Consider the following 23,034-nt stretch of genomic DNA (forward strand, 5'->3'; position numbering starts at 1 on the left):
AGAATATATTTTATTATAGCTCAAATACCAAAACTTTTATTTTGTAGTTCATAAAAGCAGAATAATAATGAAGCAAAATAAATAAAAACACACTTCTAAGAATTTGATTATTTCAAATAAATATTAACATATCTTTAATGTTTTCTATTCATTGGTTCATGCCAGCACTTTTATTTATATTGCATTGAAGTCTATGAACACAAGAAAATTAGTGAGTCTAAAAGTCACTAAAACCTCAGTGAGATGGGGCGCCTGGGTGGCTCAGTGGGTTAAGCCACTGCCTTCGGCTCAGGTCATGATCTCAGGGTCCTGGGATCGGGCTCTCTGCTCAACGGGGAGCCTGCTTCCCTCTCTCTCTCTCTGCCAGCCTCTCTACCTACCTGTGATCTCTCTGTCAAATAAATAAATAAAATCTTTAAAAAAAAAAAAACTCAGTGAGAATTAAAAGCAACAGGAATATCCTGAATGCCTAGAAAATGTGAATGAAGATAGAAGACGCAGAGAAGGAGGTAGAGTTACCAAAGATAGATTCCACTCACTTTAAAACTTGGCCTAAAATTGACTCTAAGAAAGAGTTAAAGAATAAATTCAAAATGGATTATAAATTTGAATATGAGAAATTTTTAATGTTAGATCTAAATATTTTGACAGATGGCAAGCATATTTCTTGAATCTTGGCATATATGTTTAAAGCAAGGCTCTTAAGAATCCCTTACACAGCTGATTTCCTTGTTCTCTTCCAGTTTCTACAATACCTTTCTGAATTCAACGTCTAGGTTACAGTGATAAAGAGCCTTTTCATCTAAGTAGCTTTTGAGGGGTTATCAACAGAAAGTAAAAAAATCTTTCCATTTGGTTCCACATCTGAACTTCAGAGCTCCTGACAGAGCCAGAAACAGTGTAGAGGCTCATAAATATTTCTGGAAAGAATGAATGACTTCTTTCTCGATGTAAATGTGATATACACAGCAACATGTGAACAGACCATATTCTGAAAATAAGATACACTTGTTAAGAGTTTCTAGGGCTTTAACATTTAAAAAAACCCACTTCTCAATTACATAAATAAGCAAGTCATAGTAGGTTGCTTTTTGACATCTCAGAGAATTTAAAGAATATAAGAATCACTTCCTTTATGTTCATGTTTTGATTCAGTGACTATTTACTTGGTTTCTACCATATGGTTTCTTCCAAATGGTAGGAAGAAAATCTACTAGGAATGTAATAGGACAGTGCAAAGTTGAGAAGGCATGGGGATGACTGGGTGGCTCAGTTGGTTAAGCATCTGACTTTGGCTTGGGTCATGATCTCAGGGCACTGGGACTGAACTCTGCATTGAGTTCTGTGCTCAGAGGGGAGTCTACTTGAGATTTTTTCTCTCTCTTCCTCTGCTCCTCCCCCTGCTTGTGCTCTCTCTTTCAGTCTCTCCTTCTCTCAAATAAATAAAATCTTTAAAAGAAAGATAAAAAGACATGGTCTATAGGCTTTCAAATGGCTTGCAACAAACTAAAGTGTCTGATACTGGCATGTATTGTCCAGAAGCCCCCAATAATCATAACTCAAGATTGGTGTGCTGTTAACAACTATAAAATGTCACTTAATTCAAACTGAAAACACAAATATCCAATGTATAAGGCACCATAATAAACCTTGGTGAAAACAAAAATAATATGCAATTTCTACTTTCAATTAAATTAGAACCTAGATGAAACAATAAATCATGCATATAAATTATTATATAGCAAGACAAAATGTTAAATTAATATTGCCAAGTTAGAACTGCAAAATTTAAAAATAAGAATGCTCAAAACCTTTTATTATTTACTTTGGTACAAGTTTGAGGTGGATACTATTGTTATGACAGATTAAAAGTTAGGGTTTTAGAGAAGGATGGAATGTATTTAGGTCATGGTTTCCGAAAGGGGAGTTGCAGGGATGCTGGTGAGAGCAGGTTAGGGAATGACCTTCCTTAAGTATGACTAAACTGAAGGAGGAAAACTGAATACCAGTTACAAGGAAACTTGTTAGGTAAATGTGTTGAATTTCAAGAGCACAAGAACTGTCAAGTTTTGCTGGAATGGATAAGATGAGAAGTGAGCAAGAAACTCAAAGGAACATCAGATCACGGGATTACTTGAAGACCTAGTCAAACTATGGATGCAGTTAATGAATTCACATCTCCACCTTTTCTTCTTGCCTCCTATCCCTTTATCCTCAAATTAATTTTTCAGACAGTTTTCAATTCTGTATTTTATAGATATATCACAGTAATAAAATCTTGCTGCTAAAAATCAGTTACCTGCAAAGTACATAGTATAGACAATTCAGTATGTGGCCTTTAAAATTATGGCTGCAAATTTTCACAGACCCAGGTAACTAGCACTCACGTCCTCACTATTCTAAATAAACACAAACAACATTACTCCTGAGATTTAACTTGATATAAATCTTTGTTTTGGAACCAATTCCATATTTAAAGGCCCATTTCATATGCCACTTCTGCCATGAAGCTTTCCTCCTCCCACTAAGGTACAAAGCAAGCGCAATCAACAATGACTAGGGAATGTTCTTAGATTTTGGCAAGCAGTGGATATGAGTGATCTTTTAAGATTTTCATTTTAATTTGGCACATACACAATGCACAATTCTGCTAGAATTTTGGAACTTTTTCTTAAAATGGAAACGTCATAAAAATATGAAAAAAAATACATCACATGTTTACTTAAATAGCACCCAAGTCGTATGTTCAATCATAGCCTAAAATAATTAACTGGTGCAACTAATAAATATATGTGAAGAAAAGTTCTTGCCTAATGAGTCAGAAATGTATCTAGATACTATAATAATAATAATAATAATAATAATAATAATAATAGTGATAATAGCAGTACAAAGCATCACAAGACAGTTATTTACAAAGGTAGGCTTTGAATCTCTTTGGCTGATTCTAACACATATCTTGAAACCCAAACAGGATTTATCTGGGGGCCGCTGACCTCCTTTTGGCCAACATTTATCATGTGAGCCCAGAGCTGCTCAGCTACTTTTTAAAAGTTGACAGAGAGGAGTCAGCATCTTCCACAGACTCCCATTTCAACTTTCCCTGCTCTTATTCCTATCATGGGGCTCCCATGATCCCTGCATCTCTCCTTTACTCCTTGGCTCACATCTGAGGACTTGTACCTCCCAGTCCTAAAGTACCTACAAATGCCCTATGCAGGAATCTTTGCTGCTCTTATGTTCCACGGTACCATGGAGGACTAGACTATTACTGTCCTGAGCCCCATTTCATGATGTTCTCTCACATCACATGTAGCAGTTTAGATTCCTAAACAAAGCAGAAATTCCCAAGTACATATTGCAAACGTATTTTACTAGGGTTTACCTATGCTTTAACAAATATTAATTGAACGCCACTATAGGTATACTAGAGCATATGAACCACAGCTCTGTTCTCCCCACTGGGGAGTCAGATAATAAACAAGCCAAAAGAAAATAAGAAAATTCAGGTAGTAATAACTGCTATGGAAAAAAATTAAAACAAGCAATTGGTAGAGTGACTGAAGAAAGGTACATTAGAGAGGGAGCAAGGGAAGTCTTCTTTGAGGCTGTAGCTTTTGAACTGACACCTGAATGAAAAGATGAAGTCAAGTAAGGATATGGGGGAAAGACATTTAAGCAAATGGAGTGATAAAAGTAAGGGTCCTGAGCTGGGAATCAGATAGATGTGTCCATGAATAGAGGGAAAGACAGTGAGGCTGGAACTCAGTGAAGTAGAGAAGATAGTAGGTAACGAGGCCAGGGATGTGGACCAGAATGTGTTGGGCCTTGTAGGCCATGTCCTAAAATTTTTATTTTATTCTAACTGAAATGGTAAAGCCACTGGAAAGCTTTAAGCAGAAAAGTAATATGACCCAATTGAAGTTTTTCAAAATCTCTCTGCTGACTTATAGAAAAGGCAATTTTAGTGACAAAAGAGGAAACAGTATGAAGGTTGCTGCACTAGCCCAGGCAAGTGCTGTTTGTGGTTTAGAACCAGGAGACTCAGAGAACTGAGACTCAGGGAAGGGAATGATTTGCTCATAGGTCCGACAAGGCTAGAGAAAGGATACATGTTTATGTAGGCTCTGTATGTATATATCTGTGTAGCTTTATGCATTTGAGATGAGGGAGATGGATAAGCAGAAGTCAAAAAGATTCCTAGGATTTGGGATTAAATAACTGTGGACAATAGGAAAACTAGGAAAGGAACACACTATTATATTAATGTCATCGCTCCTCATCAGGTAGGTGAGGCTTCATAAAATGGTCTCATAATTTTAAAGTTATCTAGTCACCAAAAGGGATCCATGACCTAAAACAAAAGCAAAAACAAAAAACAGTGATCAAAACCAATTATGTTTAATAAAATTATATATAGTGAAGGAACTATTTCTCAAGAACAGGAAAGAGGTTTCCGAATGTCCTTTCAGGGTTGTGCAGGGAGGTAGTGTGTTCTACCAGATCCTCTGGGGATTATCAATTCTTTAAGAATGTGAGTCTGATTATTGGCTAGGCTATTTTACAGTTCTGTAGGGGTTAGAAGTCAAGTGTCAAAAAACCAAGGGTAATACAAATGATTCTCAGTGTTAGCAACACAAATGAATTTTGTCTGATAGAGGTAGAACTGATGTCTGCTCTACAGAAAAGATGACTCCAAACACTATTGCTCCATGAATACTAACAAGTTTTGTACTTACTAACAAATTCATTTCAGTATTCGCGATTGCTTATTTATCTTCTTCAAATTCTCATTTAAATTAATATTGACATCTCAATAGTGTTCTCCTTAATGAATCTTTCTCCTTAATGAATTTAATAAAATAAATCTTTGACATGTTTATTTTATAGTTGAATGACAGTAGTATTTTTAATTTTTGAAATTATATGTTAACAAGAGTAACAATAATGCAGTAAAAAATCAAAGGGGCATTTTTGAATTCCGAATAAGAAGTGATTTGCTGTGATTAGTTCTTTGGTGGTCTCTCCTAAAATTTCCACTTCTGACATTTAAAGAGGAGATAACAGAAATTAGTAAACTTTGAATAGTTGGAATTATAATTGACCAGTCGAGATGCGGGTAATGTCTTTATTGTGATTGTTATATTATTATTTATTACATCATTGTTGTGATTTATATCAATATTGTTAATTAATATTAATTATAAATCAATAATTAACAAAAATAAATATTATTATTGTTATATATGTGTGTATATATATACAGTTGTTCCTAAGATACTTACATTCTAAAGGATTTTTTTAAATTAATTTTTTATTTTTTATAAACATATATTTTTATCCCCAGGGGTACAGGTCCGCGAATCACCAGGTTTACACACTTCACAGCACTCACCAAAGCACACATGGATGGAACTAGAACGTATCATGCTTAGCGAAATAAGTCAAGCAGAGAAAGACAACTAAAGGATTTTTTTCATTGTCTCAAAAAGCTATTACGAACAACTATGAGAAAACCAGTTTAATTGCCATTATAAATCCCATTTCTTCATTTTCATAGTATTTTTTTAAAGGAAGGTAACTTTTTTTTTAAAGATTTTATTTATTTATTTGAGGGAGAGAGATAGTGAAAGAGAGGATGAGTGGAGGCAGGGGGCGGTGGTGTGCAAAAGGAGAGAGAAGCAGCTCCCTGCTGAGCAGGGAGCCAGACATGAGCCTCAATCCCAGGACCTTGGGATAATGACCTAAGTGAGGCATATGCTTAACCGACTGAGCCACCCGGGCAATTTTCCATTTTCATAAAAAAATCCTTGATGCGGTTTCCCTTTATGGATCTAACATTGATACAAATAGATGAAAGAACTATTGTTTAGAAGAAACTTATATACCTGCATTTTGCCCACTCTTTGATTCTTCTTACTCTCATCCTAATGAAAAGAAAAATAATTCTCCCAGTAATTTCCACATACCTTCTTTTCTGATTTGAACCCATAATCCTGATTGTTGGTAGAGGATACTGGTAGCTTCAAAATATCAATCTGTTTATAGGTTGCAGGCAGCGTCATCTAGGAAAGCAATGTCACACAAACTACTTCTCTTCCACACTTTAAATTTCTTTCCCATAAGAATCACTTTTCCCCCTTGGTATAAAAATAATGTGCCTGTTGTTATTGTGAAGAGTTTTAAGCCTAAAATAAAGGAGGTATAGGTAACTTCTGTGTTCCCTGGGTTGACTAAAAGGAAATAAATAAAATAATGAGCCAGAACTTACTCCTTCACTCTTCTAGATGTCTTTTTCACAGATTTCTTTTCTGTCTCCTTTACACTTTCTTAAAACTGGAAACAATAGGAACTATGCTCCAAAATTAAAGTGAAAACAAATCCTAAATGTAATCACCATCTTTTAATGACTTGCAAATCATTATGCATAAATATAATAATGCAGACACACATGGAAGTTTCACATAGAGAAGACTCTTTTGCACTTCAAGTGGCATTTTTAGAAGCATTAAAAAAATGTACCTGAGAGAAAAGAATGTTCATATTCTAAAGATAATTTAAATATGTTTTACAGTGGATCAGCATTCCAGATTTTGCACATGGGCTCCAACAAACATTTCAGAGTAAAAAGGAAATAAAGAAAGTTTACATTAGGGACACCTGGGTGGCTCAGTTGGTTAAGCATCTGCCTTTGGCTCAGGTCATGAGGGTCTTGGGATCAAGTCCCTCAATGGGCTCCTTGCTCAGCGGGGAGCCTGCTTCTCCCTCTGTTTGCGCTCTCTCTCTCACTGACAAATAAATAAATAAAGTCTTTTAAAAAAAGGTTGCATTATATACACACTGTACACAAACACACCCCCACACACATGCATGCACACTCAAACATGCCAGTTTATATGATTTATATATTAAATATGTCAAACTCTCCAACTTCTATTTTAATTTACATAAATTTTTGCATTTCTCCTTGACCTTAATAATAGCAATAATAATCCATTTATAATATTTTGTATTTTGTATAAATACTATAATTTTACTTTCACATACATTATTCCAATTGAGTCCAGTGGGTAGTCCAGAAGGAAAAAAACGTAGTATTAAAATTATTTTAGTGATTTGAATTATAGCTGATTTGTTTTCCTATACAGTTGATTCTAGGTTCTTACTGTTTTTTCCTAAACATAGTTATAATTTTTTTAATTATACAAATTTTAAGAATATTATAATAACAGTTAAAAGTCATTTATGCAATTTAAAATGCAACATAATTAAATTTTCATTTATTAGAAGTGAGGCATCAGCAAAATGAGTGGTGTTTAACATTTGATGACTATGAACTAAAGAAATTGATGAATATCGCTTCTCACCCATTCCATGAACTACATGGAAAACATTTGACTTTCTTTTTCTCAATAAGGTATTTTGACATGTTGACGTATATTCAAAATTTTCAAATTGTGATATGTAAGTATTTTAACTGTGATTTATAAGTAAAAAATGGCTTTTTTCTTTATCCAGTAGAGAATAAACTGCCTTGACAATTAAATAAGGAAATTATACAAACTGCATTTGTAATTAATTTTGCTTTTTGCTTTTGATCATTTAGCTTGAGATACTTTGTGCTTTCTTTAGATAAGTGTAATAGGGCAAAAACATATTACCAAACATATCTGAATACAGAGTATTTTCTTTAACTAAAACATTTGGAAAGTAAGCCTTTAAACTTTGTTATCTAATGAAAATATTTTAAAATATAGTATTTTATTATATTATGAAGTGATGGAATTTAGGACACACTACTCTAAATTATGACACCTTGACATACTGAATGTCCTAAGCTGAAGGAGTCTGAGAAAACAGCAGCAGTAGGAAGGTCATTCTAACTAACACCCCTTCTCAAAAAGCAGGAGAGAAACCTCCCATGCGGAAGGCTCTCTCCCTGTACTAGAAGGAAAAAGGCATCCTAATCACTAGGAATTTAGGGCCAAGAAGGCTGTATAAAGAAACCTTGTTATTTCTTTACCATTCTTCCCAAATGTATTCTGTCTTTCTTTAAAAGGTATTTAAAGCTTCCTGGTCTGGTTACTTCTTTGGGTCTTCATTCTCTTGTGGAGCTTCCACGTCTATGTAAAAATTCAATACAATTTGCATGCTTTTCTCCTGTCCCCGCTGGAGACCCAAAGAGGCTGGAGAAGAATGTTTCTAACAAAAGTAATATGCTTGTGAGTTATTTATGGCTTCATTTTACTGTCTTATCTATGAGCCCAGGTAAGGAGTTACTTCTCACAATTTATATTCTTTCGTAAGTACAGATCAGTAAACCAAATAGTTTACAATCACCAAGAAATTTAAACCATGAAAAACTTTAAAATTATTACTCTTTTCTTCAGAAACTTCCTTACAGTTAACAAAGATTTGAACATTCCCTGGAACCTTACAGCCATATGAAAGGTCATATTTTATAATAGCTAAGCATTTTTATTTATTTTAAAAACAAACTCTTATACTTTATTATTTCCTGATAATATCTGCAAACATGCCGAATTCTAGAATTCTTTTTTCCAAGCATATTATTAATGTTATCCTTATAGCTTTGATTTTTATTGCACTTCATGGATTTTTTTCTATGTCTAGACAATCATATTTTAGAACCACATTCTAAAGCACATACAAAGAAATAAAGCACATATTGGCAAACATAACAATTCTATACTACAGAAGCACAAAGAGAAGGGTGCAGTCCTGTGCCACGAACGGACTGGATATAGCTATTCCACATCCTCTTCTATGCTTCTTAGATGGTATTTGGCTTTGCTCTTAGAATTTCCTTTCTGGGTTTTGGGTTTTTTAAAAGATTTTATTTTTAAGCACTCACTACCCCCAGCACAGAGCTTGAACTTGCAGCCCCAAGATCAAGAGTTACATGCTGTTCTACCGACTACGTCTGCCAGGCAGCCTTGCTCTTAGAATTTTCTCTATCTCTTTATCTCAACAGATGCTCAAAGAGTTTCTTAAAACCCACCTTTAAAGGTAACCCATGGAATGGGAGAAGATAATTGCCAATGACACTACAGAAAAAGGGCTGATATCCAAGATCTATAAAGAACTCCTCAAACTCAACACACATAAAACAGATAATCATGTCAAAAAATGGGCAGAAGATGACATTTCTCCAAAGAAGACATACAAATGGCTAACAGACACATAAAAACATGTTCATCATCATTAGCCATCAGGGAGACTCAAATCAAAACCACATTGAGATACCATCTTACACCAGTTAGAATGGCCAAAATTAACAAGACAGTAAACAACAAGTGTTGGAGAGACTGTGGAGAAAGGGGAACCCTCTTACACTATTGGTGGGAAGGCAATTTGGTGCAGCCACTTTGGAAAACAGGGTGGAGATTCCTTAAGAAATTAAAAATAGGGGCCCCTGGGTGGCTCAGTGGGTTGAGCCTCTGCCTTTGGCTCTGGTCATGATCCCAGGTTTTTGGGATGGAGCCCTGTGTTGGGCTCTCTGCTCAGCAGGGAGCCTGCTTCCTCTCTCTCTGCCTGCTTCTCTGCCTACTTATGATCTCTATCTGTCAAATGAATAAATAAAATCTTTAAAGAAATGCAATCTTAAAAAAAAAGAAATTAAAAATAGAGCAACCTTATGACCCTGCAATTGCACTACTGGGTATTTACCCCAAAGATATAGACATAGTGGAAAAAAAGGCCATCTGTACCTCACTGTTCATAGCAGCAGTGGCCACAGTTGCCAAACTGTGGAAAGAACCAAGATGCCCTTCAACAGACGAACGGATAAAGAAGATATGGTCCATATATACAATGGAATATTATGCCTCCATCAGAAAGGATGAATACCCAACTTTTGTAACAACATGGATGGGACTGGAAGAGATTATGCTGAATGAAATAAGTCAAACAGAGAGAGTCAATTATCATATGATTTCACTTACTTATGGAGCATAAGGGATAACACAGAGGACATTGGGAGATGGAGAAGAGAAGAGAGATGGGGCAAATTGGAGGGGGAGACAAACCACGAGGTACTGTGGATTCTGAGAAACAAACTGAGGGTTTTGGAGGGGAGCGGGGTAGTGGGTTGAGTGAGCCTGGTGCTGGGTATTACGGAGGGCACGTATTGTATGGAGAACTGAGTGTGGTGCATAAACAATGAATTTTGGAATACTGAAAAGAAATAAAAGAAAATAAAATAGAAAAAAAAAAACACCTTTAAGATATGTGCTACCTCACCAATGACACTTTCTTTTGTTGGTTAGAATTGAAGGTACAGTGAATGCCAGAGACAGCCTTTTCCCTTTCTATTTGACTTTCATCAGAGGAGGAAAAGGAAGCACATGAACAGGAGCTGAGGAAGCACACTCGAGAAGTCATTTCTGAATGCAGCTCAAGATCTGCACATACTGAACTAACACTGGTATTCCATGGTCCCCGCCTTCATTCCTCGGGTATTTACTGATGGTTCCCTCACTACCCAACTTAAAAATAGACAGGAATGATGTTAATAGCCGAGCGTTATTGAGGATTTACCCTGTGCCAGTCCCTATGCTAAGGGTTTTACCTCCTTCCGGTTTTCTTCTCATAATTACCCCATGGAATAGGTATATTAATGTCATTTTAAACATGGAGGCATAAAGAAATGAAACGGTGGCCTCATCACTAATAATATGCTTTTGAAATCTGTACTCGGCTCCATAAGTGTCGAATTAGCCCCTGACACCTCCCAGCGCCCCTGTACAGCAGGAGATCCTTGTTATTAATGTTCCCAGCCTCTCTTCCACTTGACAGTAGAGACTCTGGAGGGAAAAGAGAAGTGTGGAGATTTTCTTTCCTAGGTTTTCCCAACTTTTAACCCAGGAATGGAGTCAGACACTGTAAATGCAGGATTCTAGGCGTCCACAGAAATGCATGCTATACAGATGCAAGAAGCTTGGTTTCTCAGGAAATAAAAACAGCTTCTAATAAAATGTACTGAAAAGTAATTACATAGGGGTAGTAAATATTGGGCCATCTGATAGGAGAAACCTGCTTCTGAAAGAATAGCTTCTCCGTCTCCCTCCCCTTGAAGAGATTTCCGCTGCCTAGAGCTGCCCTGAAGGAAATCCATCACAGAGAAGAAAGGACATTTCTGTTCTACACCCTCCCCATTCTTTTGATGCTCTTCCCAAACCTGCTGCCCTGTGTACCCTCATGGCGGCTTTACTGCCAGCTGGTGAAGAGGAAGCTATTCCTAGCGCCACGGATGTAGGAGGCAGTAGCCAGATGAGCCCTGGACTGGGCAGTCAATTTGGTTTGGTAATAAGGAAACAGCTCAAGAGAAACAAAGGAATGGGACACTCAATCATTCTGCTGAGAAACCCTGTGCAACAGCTATGAGATAAATCTTGGAAGAGAGAAAGAGAAAGAGAGAGAAAAGAGGCAAGAATGGAAAGAAGGAATGACGGAGAGAAAGAGAATTGATTTTATTTTGAAAGACCTGCAAATTCTGAAGTTATATAAACTCTGCTTGGTTCTGTAATGTGAATATCAAAATGCTGCACATAAGCTCCTTAGGCTTATGCTAAAGTGACTGTGTTCTCTTTATTTTCATGGCCACTGAATATAACGGCTTACATGTTAAGAAGCTATGCTTTTCTGATTATACCATAACTGGGAGTAGGAATGGAAATTATTTTCTCTGGAGTCTGGTCTGAGACAGCATCTTATTTCTCAAAGAAATCAGCATACAGTTGAAGCACTGGCATTCAGCCTTGGCCATGATATGCTGTAATTCTGTTAATGGCACTGCCTTATCCAACTCTGCACGTTTGGGAGGAGGGATTGGAGAGTAAAAGAAAATAAATGAGGGTTTCTGGGTGTGAAGAAACAAATGTAAAGAGAGGGAAAGGAAATACAGATCCTAAAAGTTAAAGGTTTATAAGCAAGGCATTAACTACCCCGAACAGTAAAGTTCTAAAGAGCCATACTTGTTTCTTAGTCCTATGGCTTTTTCTAGAACGCTTCTAGTGGCAGAGAGTTCAATTTCTCATCAGACAGCTCATTTTGTTTTTGAAGAGTTTTCTAATAGAAGGTTCTTATTTGGATTGATCCAGGTTCGACTCGTCTGGAATCTTAATAAATGCAGACTCTCTTCTACGTTACAGTTCTTCTAATTCGTGAAGACAGCTACCATGTTTCTGAGTCATCTCAGTGATTTCAGCCAGTCCATGCTCTCTGCACTTGCCAGATCTCCTTGGCACGAGGTTCAGTTTGTCAGTGTCCCTCTTAAAATCTGGCACTTTAAATTGAACATAATACTCCAGATGTGGTATGAACAGTGCAAAATTCAATGGGACTATTACTTTCCTTGATCTCAACTCTACACTTATTAGGACTCACATTAGCTTATTTGGTAGCTTGTCACAGTGTTGGCACACGATGAGCATGCAGGCAGCTGAAGCCCAAGATGATTTTTTTTCATGTGTACTTTCCTTAAGCCAGGTTTCCTGTGTTTTGTCGAAGAACAGTTTAATTTGTGGGTCTACAGAGAATTTTCCATTTCTGGATACTTTCTGTCATTCTTCCTGCCATTTAGGGACCCAGCGGATACTTAATTTTGTCGTCCAATACTTCAGTACTTCCTCCCAAATTAGTTTTGACAACATATGTCTTCATGAGAATCACATGTTAAAGATTTTGAGGGGACAACACTAACTCAGATCAAAGCCTTAGAAAGTGGAGACCTGGAGACCTGCCCTCAGGTTAACTTTGGTTTTTTATTACTCAATCCACTTTGAATGGCTCAAAGTTTTACTTGTCAATATAATTTTTTTTAATTAAAAGGATCATCTTTTCAATAAGCTTTGTTGAAACTAAGATATAGTATATCTATAGTTTCCACTGATACTGACATGCATGCCAAAAGAAAAGTAAAAGTAAATGATTTTGGGGACATAATTTCTTCCTCAATGAATCTAAAATAGATTCTATTGATCACTGATTCCTTTACTAACTTGCTCAATTACAATCATTTCCTAGTCAAGTAGAATTTTTTTTTTTTAATCAGGGCACTATAACCAAGTAATCAGTCTTGTTTCTAAAATCTAGACTTTTTTTGTCGCTGAGATCCTACATATCTTCAGTATTCTGATACCTTCTCTTTTCAGGAGTCTACTGTGGCTGTTTTTCAATTTTTTCATACATATGTAAATGTTTAAAATATGGAATGTAATTTCATCCACTGTGGATTCTCAAATCAGCTGACTTTTCTTACAGTCTGAACCCAGGTTAACATGAGTCAGTACGAGGATAAACCACCAAATGAGGTAGTGCTGAAAGCAATCACTAGAGGGCATTAGAGAGCTGAGAAATAGGGACCTCAGTCCGTGACACTTGGTTAAAAGGACCAAGAGACCTACAGGTTGGAGATGGCCCACCCTCTGTAGGAAAGGTAAATCTTTTAGGCTATCCAAAAATTGCAGTTTAGATACGGCTCACATAAGAACTGGGTTAGAACTGGGACATGACCAGTTGGAGGACACAGCAATGACAACATTTTTAGAAAGTTTAATACCAGTGTCAAAAAATAGCTTTGACACCAGGAATCTTGGTGCCACAGTTGAAGTCTGTATTGAAAACTAAGATCAAAATAGTACAGATTCAGCAAAGATACCTACAATTTATTGACCACTATATCATCTAGCAATAACCAACAACATCTCTCATTTTTGGAACAACCTTTGGAAAGTAATAGCATCCGAGCTTTAGACAAAGGATTCCGGGGATTAACCAAACTGAAGTATCAGACATGGGATCTAGAGTGAGGCCTGCTGAGCTCTGAAACTTGTGTTCTCTATGCTGAAAGATTGTACAGTCTCCTGATTAAGGAAATTGGAGCTCTGGGAAGACAGCATGGTAGAAGCTGTGACAATCAGCCATCTCTCTTAGAATCTTTGGGGAGCAGACAGACACCTCTCATTTGTCTCATGCTACTATTTGCTGGTAATTGCACTTCATCAGTCCCTCAGTTTGAAGTTCATTCTGCTTTTTAAAAAGGATGTAAAACAAAACACATTCTCTTATTACATTCTATTTTCTTTAAAGTCTTGAGATGAACATAAACTTTCATAAAGACAACATATGGCTCTTTGGTTTAGTACAATGGAGTTAAGACAAATGTAATGCAATGAGCATTCTCAATAAAAATTTTAATTTCAAATAGGACCTGCACCTTTTGACCCCAAATACCAGCTCTACATATGTGGTACCAGATCAACCTAGTGGAAATGCTAACTCGTTAATTAAGGGAGAAAATATTTTAAAGGATAAAAAAAGATTTTCAATTTAGTATCTATAAAAATCAAAAGAAATGATCAGTGGTAGGACAAGAAAAGAATTTTAGAAGTGCTGAATGTTAAATAACTTAGATGGAAGTAAAGATAAAGTGCTCTGGGGTAAAAAGGATAAAAAAAGTAGCAGGAGTAATGATAAAGTCATTTATATCAAAGGTGCATGACATAAGTTTAAATAAAATTATTTCAAGAAATGTGAGATTCAAAAGGCAATATTTCTATGTATATTAGAATATATTCTAGAATGAGGTATAAAACTAAGTAGTGAGTGTGATCTTTATAGCTTTATTGTTTTGGGTTTCTAATGGTTTTCTCAGACAAGAAGTAATTAAAATAATATATTATCACCAAGATCTATTTTAGGTTTTCTGAAGGGATGGATATCCTCTGGTTTCTTGGTGTCACTGACATCTCATTAGATATGTGAAAATATCCATTACATATGTGAATGTATAGAAATCTATTAGCCATGGCCTGCCTCCTCTTTGCCTCCCTCCTTCCTGGTATATGTAAAATATTCTTTGCAATAACACAGAATTTTCACTGAAAGTAATAAATAATGTTTCCATAATAGCTTTCTCTGATCTTAAAATATATAATCTGTAAGGAGTGTGAAATAGAACAAAATTTTAGGGCTATATGCTTGTTTATGTTTTCATTCTATACGAAAATACAGCTTTTAAATACTTGTAAAAGAAAATAAATGAAATGTTTATTTCAAATTCTGCCTCAGACAAAATACCTAAGAAGCACTGCTTCCAAAAATTAAATATCTTCCCTTATTTCATTTAAAGTTAAACAGAGATTGTACTTTAGAAGTCCACATCTATCTCCTTTAACTCTCACTGCACAAACTGTCCCCAGGACAAAGATTTCCAAAGTCATTGTAGGCATTTTTTGATGTATGGTTATTGCCAATAGGTGGGAATTTATCTCATAGCAGTGGGACAGATGAAGCCATATCACACTGGGCAGCGATCCACCAAAGGCCCACTTGCTGAAAATAGAGCCATGCCTTTTACATTTGCACTGTTTCCGAAAAGGTCTATGGATCTTCAACCCCCAAGCCCCAGGAGCCAGATATCTGGAACCTCTTAGAAAGGATTTTCAATTTGTTCTAATGCAGTAATGCTTCCCCTTTGCTATTCTCTGTGCATTTATCTGTTTTGTGTTATTTTGGTCCCATTCTTTACCCCTACAAACAGAGCTGTGTTCTTTTTTATTCCTCCTCTCAATTTCTTGACTGTTTTCTTTAGCATATGTGAACACACAGCATCTGCTTCTGAGTCTATGCCAGATGGATGAAATTAATTATTGGAGAAATCTGAGGAAAGGGAGATCAAGGTACTTTTAACACAGGAAGGAGATAATGGAAGGATAGAAGTGAAAACCAGAGACACTCATTGTCAGGAACACACTAAACTACCTCTCAAAGTTTTGGCAGATGTGTGCAGTGACACAGCATACATCTAGCTTGAGCAACTGGAAGATATACTATATTTCTCTCCCCCTCGCCCAAATTCTCATCAATGTCCATCAAAGTAAGTGGGCAGACTGGTAATTCTCTACACATTAACTCAACCAATTAACAACTTCTTTTAGGTCCTAAATCTGCATGGACTCATGGTAATCTAAACAATTACATAATTAAACAGAAAACTCAGGAAAAAAAAATCAACAGAATTACTTGGAAGCCCAGGTTCTGCGCCACCGTGCAGGAGTTGCGTCATAGTTTTTATTATAACAGAGAGTACAAGGATGCAGTCCATTTGGTGTTTTCAAACACCAAATTCATATGGGTACAACTTGATAAATACCAAGAAAATAATAATGACTAATATCTGTATAATGCTTTCTGTTCTGTATGTTGCTTTGGCACTAGAATCCTCATTGACAAGTAAGGCAACTAAGGCTTAAGAAGCTAAGATGAGGCCCATTATGATCACATAGCAAAAGACAATGGTTTAAGCCATAACTTTTGATTCCAAAATGAGGTTTGGTTTTTTTGTTTTTTTGTTTGTTTTTTAAATTCTAAATCCAGCATAAATTCTGCTGTGGTGTGCTGCCTGTCTCTAAAACATTTTATCAAATTCTTCATTGTAAGAACAATAATGTTGTGATTAAACTTTTTAATGTTACTTTTGGAAAAAGTTGTCTTTTAGTATATTTTAATGGTAGGGGTTATGGACTAATAAAATTTGTGAAGATAATATTTCTGAGCCATTTGTACTATGGAAACAGAATTTTTAAGCTGAAAATTGGGAAATACTACTGAAAGTGTTTTAATATTTTAATTTGGATCCACTTGTGACCAAATATATATTTTTTTCTATGTATTGAAATTTGCAGTTTGGGTAGATTGCAGCCATAGAGAAGCCCTAGAACCTCACTGAGGGGTCCTCATTGTTACTGACATGTGCTCTGCACAAATGGGCCAACAATTAGGAGCAATGTAATACCTCCGAAGAAAGAGCACCAATTTAAAACAAAGTGTGCTAAGAACAGAAAGTTTCAAGTCACACTAAATTTGATCACCTTTGATAAAGTTCCTGTCCCTTTTATCAGTGTTTCTAGACTAAAGATGAAGGATATATTCCCTCAGAAGAGGGAAGAATAGATAGCCATGTCTTTAATTATAAAATGTTAATTGCTATAGAGTTTGATGTTAAGCATGTTTGAGCTCACACTTAAAAAACAAAACAAAACAAAACAAAAAAAACAGAACCCTGAAATGTTTCTATAGTATAAACATTCCAGGAAAGTTGAAGACAATTATCTCAAATTTTAAGCAAATATATTCACTCTAGTTTGGGGCCAAATGTAAAAATGTTTGATTGAAATAAGGAATAGTTTTATAAAGTTCTGAGCAGCTAAAATAAGAATGCTATTCTTTAAACATTTGCAAATGGAAATTCAGTTATTTTAAGAGAAACAAAGAATGCAATTAACAATTCTGTTTCTTTATAGATTTTGATCTTGTCCAGAGGCCAAAATAAATGTGCTCTTCAGTCATCATCAAACCCCTGGTGGTTTCCCTCCGTGAAAGGTCCAAAAATGACCTAGATAGCTGCCTTTTTACGACACTGCCAAATTCTTCCACTAGGGCACTGGCATCAGAGACAAAGCCCCACACTCACTAGCTGGCCAATGTTAAGGTGAATAAGCCACGGAGGCTCCTGCAGCCTGTGATGACCCGCGGTGGTGCTCCCTGCTTCTGAACACTTGGGCTGGGCTCCAGCCAGGAGTGGGGAGGCCTGCCTTGGAAGCATGGGGAGTCACACTGCATTTGTGCAGGTGTGTGAGTTCACATTTTACAGTAGCGTTTGACGGTCAAAATTTACTTCTGTGGACCTGCTCCTCTCGAACTAGCTCAAAATCCCAAGTGGCTCTAAGTAAGGAAAACTAATTCCATTCTATCCTGGGAGATACACCATTCTTTATTCTGGGAGGCTATAGCCCTCTGTGTCACAGCCTGACTGAAGTACTGAGAGCTACAAAAAATAATTCTGAAATATAAATTAAATCATGCCATACTTCTGTGCAAAACCTTTCAGCAGCATCTCCTCACCCTTAGGTTAAGTTTCAAAATCTTTACCACAGGCTGCAAGGCAGAATCTGTCTCTGTTCTCATTTCCGTCCGTGCTCTGTTCATTCATTGCACACTTCTCAAACATGCCAAGGCAGCTTCAATCCCAACACCTTTGCCACTGCTGCTTCCTTAGCCAGCCCACTTGGACATTTTTTTTTTTTTTGCTTTTTTTGCTTTTGCTTCATTTCATTAAGGCTGCAAATGTTTCCTCCTCACAGATACTTTTCTTTGGTGCCTTATAGAAATAGGGCAATTCCTTTTATTCTCTTTTTCCTTAAGTTGCCTTATTTTTCTTCATAGTATCTGACACTTCTTGGCATTGTATCATCATTTTAGTAATGTATTAGGTACGAAAGTACCATTTTCATCGGTTAAGATAGGCCCAAATATTCAGGAACTTAATCTAGTAGATATACATATAACCTGTTTATTTTCACTGGTATATTTTTCCTCTACCTGAAAAAATTTCATTTAAATCCACTTCTACTAGAAGAATGCAATGCTGGTTGGATTTGTGTGTTCTATTTTGTCTTTTCTATTCTACCCTGTTTAAATTGAGAGATTATCTAGTGTCACAAAATTTTTGTGTGCGTATCACATATAAACTATAACATAAATATACCTTTATACACCATTTTATAATTTATGAAAACTAAAGTACTTAGTAAACATTTACTTCACATCAGGCTCTCATTGCATATGTGATCCAGTCATGATGACACAGAAAACACTCTGCGAAAACAAAAGGTCAAGGAAATGAAGGCCAAGGAATGAATTAAGGCATTTATAAGTTCTGAAAATGATAGCTTAAAATTTTGTTTATTTATTTGACAGGGAGAGAGAGAGAGAGCACAAGCAGGCGGAACAGCAGGCAGAGGGAGAGGGAGAAGCAGGCTCCCTGCAAAGTAAGAAGCCCGACATGGGGCTCAATCCCAGGACCCTGGGATCATGTTGTGAGCTGAAGGCAGAGACTTAACCAACTAAGCCACTGAGGCACCTTGAAAATAATAGCTTGGAAGTATTTTAATTCCATTGAATATGAAGAAGGATAGAAGAAGCTTAACTGGAATTCACAACTGGTTACAAAGGAAAATTTATATGCCTGTGTGGTTGAAAATAACCATGAGTTTTTTAAAGAAGGCTTTAGAATTTTCTTCTGTAGAATTTTTTTTTTTTTTTTAATGAGAATTTTCCCTTGTGGGGATTGTTCAGCTATCACGTAACTCTAGCCTATCATAAGCAAATGGACTATATCCAAAACTACTAAAGAAGGAAATAAAACTTACTATCTAATTATTCGAGGTAATAACATATCTTACTTATAAGAAGACAGAAGATAATCCAACCTCTGCTTATTATATCCTATTTTAATTGGAAAATTAATATATTAGGGGAATACAGCAAATAATTTATGTTATATAATTTCTATTTAAATAATAATTTATAATAAGTAAGATTAGTGGGTTTCATTCAGGAAGGACAAAACAATTTTATAACTTTAAAAGATTTTTTTTGAAATTTATGGTAGAGGTATAGGATAACTTTTCTCAATAGGATATATGAATGATCAAACCTGAATAGATATAAAATGTCTAAAAAAAATACAGCACATATTTATACCTCTTTGACAACTGTACCCAAATGGTAGCTGTTTAGTTTGCAGTTGGATCATTTCTTTTTCCCTTTCTCTTCCCTTTGTCTTTATATCTCCAGTTGACTTGACATAAGCTACACTTTCACTAGCTGTAACCAAAATGCAAATGAGAACCAAGTATTCATTGAACTCCATCTCTTTACCAAGACTGGATAATTCGTAGATGGAAAAACTTAACAAAAAAACTTGTATGGAAATATAATAATTTTTCAAACCAGCACTGGAGAAGTTAAATATTCATTCAAGCAATATGCCCAAGCTGAAAAATAATTATAATATAGTATTTAATTTCTTTGTCTAAAAATATGAGGATAGCATTGAGGATACAGCTTGTACTGATTTTGAAAAAAAGTGAAGCAAAGCCTTCTTTATGAAAACATATATTTAGAATAAAAAATTAGGATCCAAATTATTCATAATAATTAAGGCGCCTCCTCTTCTTACAGGGTTATTCCCTTAGAACATAAAGAAATACTTATTAGTCATTTGACAGAAAAAATAAAGAGAAAAGGATCTAGGACATTAAAAAATACTAAGAAATACTATAAATATGCTAGAATCAGTGGGAACACACATTCACTTAATAAATATTTATTAACTGTTTGCTATATATGCCGTGTAATCCTACAAGGTGAATTTAAATATCTGAGACAAGGCCTATGCCTTTGAAGAGCTCAGCGTACAACGGAGAATATGGCAATGAGTGCTACAATCCTGGCAAGTAGAAATAAAATCTATGAATTAAAAAAAGGGAAACTCATCTATAGGAATAAGTGAAGGAAGTAAAATTTGATTTGAGTTCTGAAGGATAAATCACATACAAACTGAGAAAAGAGTAAAGAACACCTCAATAGGAATAGCCTGTGGAAAGACAAAGAGGCATGTAAAAGAGGGAAGTTCACAAAATGAAAAGTTCACATGATCAGTCTATCTGGTCATTTACAAAGACAATTCCAGGGGCTTATGGGAGGGATAATGGTGAGAAGAAGAGACTGGTGGCAGTGGACCATTTCATAGGCGATTGTAGTTGTATGGGCAAGATGACCCTACATAATGATATATGTTATCATAAATTAGAGATTCATTTTACTTTAGAACAATTACTGATTTTAGTAATTGTGGGCAGCTCATAAATATGAAATGTTTTGAGGTAAGGCTAGGTTTGGGGAGGAGGGTCTTGAGGAAGATTCATTACATAATAAGTTAATAGCAATGAAGTCTTCAGTGTGACGTCTGATGCCTTGGGATGGTGACAGTTCTTTTATATTCAGTTCTCCAAAAGGTATTACCACCATTTCATTTACTTTATCTTTTTTGTTTTGTTTTGTTTTTTTTAAATTTTATTTTTTTATTTGAGAGAGAGAAAATGAGCAGGGGAAAGTGACATAGGAGAGGGAGCAGACTCCCTGCTGAGTAGGGAACTGATACAGTCTGGATCCCAGTATCCTTGGTGTCCCCATTCCAATGTCCTTGGATCCAGCATCTCATGGAGCCTGGCATCCCACATCATGCTTCTGTCCTGCAGGGAGCCTGCTTCTCCCTCTGCCTGCCGCTCCCCCTGCTTGTACTCTCTCTCTCTGATGGATAAACAAAATCTTAAAAAAATCTTAAGGAGTGCAGTCAAAGCGCCTGACTTTGGTTTGGGATCAAATCATGATCTCAGGATTGTGAGATGGAGCCCAGGATTGGGCTCTGCACTCTGTGTGGAGTCCACTTAAGACTTTTCTCTCCCTTTGCTCCTCGCAGCCCTCAAATAAATAAATAATCCTTTTTTTTTTTTTAAGTTAATTTCAGATACCTCTCCGGAGAATGCAAATACAAAAATGAATCCTTCATAAGTAAAAAACTAATAAGCAATAAATTCTACTAGAGAATTTAAAATCTAAAATTAAGTGGATTCATCATTTATTTGAGAATAGTAATGGGTCTTTAAAGTTCTTCTGCAACAAATATAACTTTTAACTTCCTTGAGAAGGGAAATTTTAACTCAATCTCTCCAGGACAGAATGCTAAAAAAATAAAACACAACCACTCCAAACCTCTCTACCATTGAGCACAACACTATAATCACAAATCCACAACACATGTTTCATAGTTCATGGCCACCGATTTGTTTGTATATTGAACACAATGGTTTGCTTCTTTTGTGTTTCTTAAAAAAAACAGTAACTTACAAGAGAGACCTCAAATCACATACGTGAGAGAAAAAACTTAAAAGTCAGAATTTCATCTGCTAGGCTTATATCTTTTAATTTTATGAGGTAATGGAAGTCTTAAAACTTTTATGAATAAATAACAAATGAGTCAAGCACACAGACCTCCTAAGACATCCTTTCTGGATACCATCTTCTAACTTAGCATTCAGTGATTACCATTCTATGTTCCATGCTAAGGTGCTCAAGGAAAACAACTTCTTATTGAGTGAAATATACAAGGACAGCAAATCTTTTAAAATTTGCATGTTGTTTTGGGAACCTTTTTAAAAGGAACTGTAAGCCAGCATATGGAAAGTTATAAATGTGGCCCAAGTCTGCCTGGAATCTAATTAGAGATGCCTTCCAGCTGTTGCCACTGCCTGGAGCCTCTACTTCCTTTTACTCGCTCCTTCCAAAACACCATGGAAAAGAAACTGAACAACAGCACTCCTGATGCAACTTGGACTCAGTGAGGTAGCTCAGTGAAAAAAGAGATGACAGATCAGCCACCTTATTGAATGCCCCTGTACATAAAGCATTGCTCTATGAAAATCCAGTCTAATTAGGGAGAGAGCTATAGCACCAAAATTAGGGTTAAATTAAAAATTACATGCATAACCGGTAGTACAATATTATCAATGCTATGACTAAAGATAAAATGTGGTCTAAGGTTTCCCTATGTGTACAGAAATTAAGAAATCCATTAGTAATTTTTCCATTTGTACCATTTTCCCCAAACCAAACACCTGTGATAATTATAGATGGTCTGTAAACCATTTACTCTGACAAATATCAGGCCCCTATGTCACAGATTTTATATATTTTTGCTCTATGGATTTTAACCTGAATATCTCATTGGTAGCTGTAACATATATACAAATGCATGCATAACAGTGCTTAAGGTGAGGAGGGTTTGGAGTAAGGCAGACCGACATTGATCTGGATCTTCAAGGATAAGACTTAAATAGGCAAGAGAAGAGGGCAATTGTGATAAAAATGTACCACTTCCAATTTTTTAAAGATTTCCTTTCCCCTAAATCCCATTTTATTTTCTGCTATATCTTCACCCACATCCTCAAGCACATGTCTCACTATCTTGAAAATACCCTCTCTTTGAATCTGCTACTTTTTAAATCACCAGAGTATTTCTCTCTTGCCTTTGTTTCAAAGTCAAACTTCTCTCACAAATTACACCACTCTCTTATTCCTATTCCACCAGCCCTTTTAGTAACCTCT

The 23,034-nt window shown here is 35.9% G+C and overlaps 1 protein-coding gene across 3 annotated transcripts in view; it reads right to left on the bottom strand.

Moving 5' to 3' along the window:
- Nucleotides 1-23,034, bottom strand: part of ARSJ (arylsulfatase family member J) — an 85,586-nt gene that overhangs the window by 43,078 nt on the left and 19,474 nt on the right. The gene's annotated exons all lie outside the window — the stretch shown is intronic.

This window comes from Mustela nigripes, chromosome 1 (assembly GCF_022355385.1).
Source record: "Mustela nigripes isolate SB6536 chromosome 1, MUSNIG.SB6536, whole genome shotgun sequence".
Lineage (NCBI taxonomy): Eukaryota > Metazoa > Chordata > Mammalia > Carnivora > Mustelidae > Mustela > Mustela nigripes.